This window comes from Vanessa atalanta, chromosome 22 (assembly GCF_905147765.1).
Source record: "Vanessa atalanta chromosome 22, ilVanAtal1.2, whole genome shotgun sequence".
Lineage (NCBI taxonomy): Eukaryota > Metazoa > Arthropoda > Insecta > Lepidoptera > Nymphalidae > Vanessa > Vanessa atalanta.
This window is the reverse complement of record NC_061892.1, coordinates 8906071-8912070: the sequence shown is the minus strand read 5'-3', so window position 1 is coordinate 8912070 and position 6000 is coordinate 8906071.

The following is a 6000-nucleotide window of genomic DNA, read 5'->3' as shown; positions in this document are numbered from 1 at the left end:
TACCTACTTACATAAATGGCAATATTAGAATTAATTAGGTTATGTACAAGAAAAACATTAGTTACACGCATCACACATATACGATGTTAAAGTAAATATTAAAAAAGAAAGATTCATCTGTTATATACTCGTTTTTATAAATATATAAAACATACCTATGTATGTAATGCTACTATATAAATGTATTGCAGAAATCCTTACAGTATTTGGTATATAGTATATTTGTAAAAAGTAAAATGAATTTCCTTATATTTGCCGTGTAGTATTTGCTTATAAATTACTATTGATGATGATGACCATATAATAATGCACAAGTGTGTGCACACAGATGCACTTTTAATTCCCTCACTCTGATAATTCCGATAGGACAGCAAATTTGACACGACCAAGGAGAGTTCAGATGCAGGACTAACGGCTTTACCCCAATCTCCAGACATCGGATCGTTACTGAGATTTTTCGACGAAAAAATCCAACAACTTTTTATCGACTTGACCAGGTGTTCGAACCCAGAACCTAAGAATCTGTGGCCTAATATAGCACTAGACCAACGAATCGAAATTACTATTATGAATATCAATAATCTATTAAAATTATTTACAACACAGTATAGACCCATGATAAATAAATATAATAAGCAGTAATGTTATGGATATAAAAATAAAATGTATAGTTTGTTTGGTCTTTTAATCCTTCATCCGCTTTATAGAGACGTTATTCGGACAGCTGCGGGGATTGACACATTTCTCACACAACAAATACCTGGTTCCATTATAACGAATCGTTATTTTTAACGTTACGAATAATTTATCTAACGTACGTTATTTATGTCAAATAGTTTCAGATAACGATTGCTAAAAAAAAACTCTACGTTCGACCTCTATATTGTATTGCGATTGAAAATAACCTTTACATCTATTTAGTTTAGTTTATGGGCAATCTTACTTATCGTATTCTAAAATCCTATGGCTTAGTGGTACAAAGGGTACTTTTTAAAGTTAATCAATTATACTACATTTCGTTTTGAATTCGTTTGATATCGGTAAAATAATGTCAAATTTGAAGACATTTGTACCAATGTTTTTAAACAGTTTTTTTGTTTCTCTTTGTCGCTTGTATTGCGGCTTCGTTCGCTTTTTAGGGGTTGGTCATCAGATTTTAGGCAAAAAAAGGAGCGTTTGTCCTTTTTTGGAGTTTAAATTTATTTCATGCTGAGCTTCATCGTCATCAAATTCGGTTCAGTGGCTTAGCTGTGAAATAGCAACAGACAGATAGAATTACTTCCTTAGATATATAATATTAGTATAGATATTTATTATTATATTTGTATAAGATATCTTTAAGTAGATTCAGTTGATAGAAATATTTACCGAAGTTAGGAGAGTGTATCTGCCTATTACTTCTTGAATATCAATGTTGAATAATTCGATAATGTACTTTGAAGATGTATTTAGTATAATAATAGTATATACACTTGTTATATTATATTTACAAATCATTGCAAAATACTTATTGTGTAGATCAAAACTTTTACAATCCTAAAATCATTTATTGTTATATTATTTATTAATATTGCTGTGCTAAATAAACTTTAAAAGGATTGATTAGCTCGAATTGACGATAAAAGAGATGCACTTATTGCAATTACATTGTGACAAATACAGGTGCGCTCTATTTCTTCACTCTCACAATACAATGGGAAAACAAATCTGGAGAGAGTTCAGGCGCAGGACCAACGGCTTCTCGTGTTTCCAACTTACAGACTCTGGGTTGTTACTGAATTTTTTTCGATAGAACCCTGTAATCTGTAATGTTATCAGCTCGACTTAACCCGGGGTCACGTAGGTCGAGGTCTATTAATCTCAAAACGATATACTACCATATTTTTTTTATATAATATAGGACTGACTTGTATTTTCAAACAGCATCAATGTGAACACACTTTCGAGTTATCATTAAAACTATACTTATATTATAAATATATACATATATATAAAATTAAAAAAAAACATTCAATCTGTGCGGGCCAGGGGTGGTTTCTTTCAAGAAGGACGACGAGCTCCAACTCCAACGCAAATTTGCTGATGTTTAGTACATAAGAAAAATTGTAAGCCGCCACACTTAACTAAAACTAAAAGTGAACAAAGGAACGGGCACTTGTGAACCGAATATTGTTTGATTAAAAAAAAATGTATGGTCTCCAAGAATGAACATAGGCTACTTTTTTTATACCTCAAAATTACGACTACCCTCGTAAAACGTTCCCAAAGCCGCGGGCGAAAACTCGTTTTTTATATGTCAATATGACTGACTTGTGTGTTTCAAATGGTATCAATGCGAACAAACATTGATGTCTCATTATCCCGATGCATTAAATACATGATATTTACAAAAAGAGAAATCAATTGTATAAATCCGATTAGTTACCGCCTCGGATCTCGTCACGAATTATATCGATTTAACTTGAACCTATTTTATATTCTACATAAAAATACATATTCTAAACCGTAAATAATGTATACTATTGATCTCATTTCTGTTGTAAGTTTTATTCAAATTTAAAAGATTAAATGTAGGACTCTAATATTATTAAAAATCTGATTTGATAAGTAAACATTTTGAAAATAAAATGATGTTGATAAATATGCAATATATAGATGAAAAAGTTAAATTGGGAACGTATTGGTAAAATTTAAGTTTTCAAATGTTAAAATACCACCGCAGTTTAACGTTTGAGTAAAACGATTCTGACCCAAAAAGGCGTAACTACTGATATGCGTGTTGTGTTTCGTCGTTTTTTCTTTTTATCTATCTATCTAACAGTGGGGGGTTACAGTAGGAAGTAATTGATTATATATGTTAATGTGTTTAATGTCTCTAGTGTTCCACTATCGGACTAATAAGTTATCTACCTTTGTGAAGATGTTTTGGTGTTTATTCCGCCCAGGCCAGTCTTCAGGGTGCAGCGGATTTCTTGACTTGACTTGAACTTGAGCGCGACGAGCGGGATTTATTCCCCTCACTGTTGAGGTGCTCTAGAAGGTCTCTGAAAATATTATTTAGGGGGAAGGGAAATCCACAGAACAGTGCTTGGGCGATTGTTTTTCTAATTAAAACACGTCTCTATCATGCGGGTTACATTTGCAACAGATTTTCAAGTGATACTTGCAGATATACGCGGTGTTCCTTTACAGAAGACGAGATGATCCCGAATGAAGTATATAAAAGGGTTTGAGTCCGCAGTCTTTATTTAATATTCACGAGTACTGCTGTGATACCTCATAGTATTGGGCGATTTTAATTTGTATTTATTTATAGCTACACAAAATAATACATATTCTTATACAATATTTTAAAAAAGGTACCAAAACAGTTGAATCTATGTCGATATATATGTAGATGATAGTGATTATGTCGTTTTACCCATGTGAATATATCTTCGTGTTATTAAAAAACTTTATCACATACGGCGGCCGAAATCCGGCTTACAACTGTCAAACTTAAATTGACTGTGTGAGAAGTTTGTTGTACTTTGATGCGATTGTGTATTAATTATCTTACTGTTCGATTATAATCATGTGTGTGATTAAATTTTAACGTACTAATTGTTTTTTTGTTTTATTATCTAAATTTAAAATAAGAACTCATCCTTTCGAGTTTGAGCTTGGAACGTATTTCATTATTTTTTTTTTTTATTACCAGCAATTACAGCAAGGAAATGTTTATAAAGGCTTAACTATATTTCATATCTTGCACTACAATAGATTTGACATTTATTTGTGACGATAGTTAAAAAGTATTATGAAATAAAAAATAAGGTTATTAAAAAAACAACACAGTTTTGTTATACAGTTCTCTTTGACTAATAGGGATTTAATTCTTGGAAAGGTGTAGGTACTAAAGTTGTATAAACTCACCCGCTCAAATTCACCCACTACTAAACCCCATTTTATTATAAATAATTATTTATTTTTTTATAAAATCTCTTTTCCAGTGTGATATATCATCATAATCAGTCTATATTAGTCCACTGCTGGACATAGGCCTCCCCCAAGGCGCGCCACTGAGCCCGATCTTCGGCCCCTCTCATCCACTTCCTACCAGATATCTTCCGTACATCATCGTTCCACCGTGCCACAGGGCGTCCTACACTACGCTTGCCAATTCGCGCTCTCCACACTAGAATCTTCTTGCCCCAACGGCTGTCGGTTCTTCGACAGATGTGACCGGCCCACTGCCACTACAGCTGTCTAATCCTCTGAGCTATGTCGTCCACCTTCGTTATCTTTCAGATTTGATCCTTCAGAGAATATATAATACATGTAAATAATTACAAAAAATACGACACATAGACTTCATTTCTAGTAAGCCTTTGATGTAGTATGGCGCCATTTATTTCAAATTTATTCGATGTAACGATTGAAAAAAAACATATGTTAAAATGTCTTCCCTTAACAACCAAAATACAATTTTTTTATTTAATTTCAATTGTGCCGCTCGATTTTCAACCTTGTATGGATTAATAAGAGAACTCACATTCCTTTGTTTAGGCCTTGAAGGGTGTAGTAGTATCTATTCACACCGGTGAATAAGTTGTCAGTATAATTACTGTATTCTACCGCCAAACAATAATACATCGTATTGGTGCGTTCTCATTTCAATATAGAATGAGCCAGCGTAATCATTATAAGTACGTAAGATCTCATATTCGATAGTCAGCCACACATTGATTGTGTTTATATTCTTTACAGATCCATGTGTGAGTGATAGAACCAAACAAAAGGACATAGTTGGTCAACGTACTTAAAGTAAATAAAAAAAGCTGTTTTTGTCTTAAAATAACTTGATACCATTAATAATAAAAGTGAATGTTTGTGTGTCAGTCTTCTATGTGTGATGAAAACTAAATGACTTGATCTGCGTATGCCCGTGAATGCCGAAAGAAATAAGATTTTTTCATTGTACACTTTTCCTTCAATTTAAACGTTTTATTTACACCCTTATTTTGGCCGGGCGAAGTCGGAATGCGTAGTTAGTTTAAATTAAATGTTTTTGCCCTCACCTACGTGAATAATACACGTGACTTGGACGCCGAGAGACATTAGTAGGCGTTAGTGGGACCGAATCCTCTTATGATTTTCTAACTTAAAATAACTATGTGGGAATACCGTCTACTTTGAAGGGATTTTGTTTGAAATATAATTATTTAAATTTAATTAGATTTTCACGTGATTTTGTTTGATAGCCTGTCTCGATGTGGTTATATTATAAGGCCGCAGACTCGAAGGTCTCTGGTTGGCTAAAAAAAGTTATATGGGTTTTCTGTTGAGAAAGTTTTGGTAATAGTCTGGAGTCTGGATTTTGGCAGTTTACTTACGAGGAATAATACGTCGTACCTGTGAAGCTGAACTCTGATCTTGTCGGATTAATTTGTCAGTCCATCGGATTTTGGAAATTGATAAAGCGATGGCATTTGTGTGTGCACATATATGGCACACTAATGTATGTCCCTACGCAGACGGTGAAAACGATGCATACAGAGGAGAAGTTAATTATTTATGTTCGAAAGCACCACTTAAAATTAAAATTCAAACATAAATAGATATTTATTTCACCTTATAATTAAAATAGATATTGGCACTATAAAAAATGCGAGTATTTACCAATTCTTAGACCACAGAGCAAATCTAAGTACTGCCATCTGACGGTCGAATATCTGATGAGAGGTTGGTAACTACCCAGACAAAACCTTACACTAAGTGACATTATATATTACATAATATTTAATTGAACAAATTTATCAATACATATAAATGTTATTGGAATTATGGAGTATGATACTTTAATAATAACGAAACAAATATTGACATATTACATGGACAAATAAGCTTAGGAAATAACCCAAAAACATGTCATAACCATTATAAATATCGCTTTATCTGGGTCGCTCGTTATGGCCGCCCGATCACAATTGTCAACTTATAATGATAGAGGAAACTTCG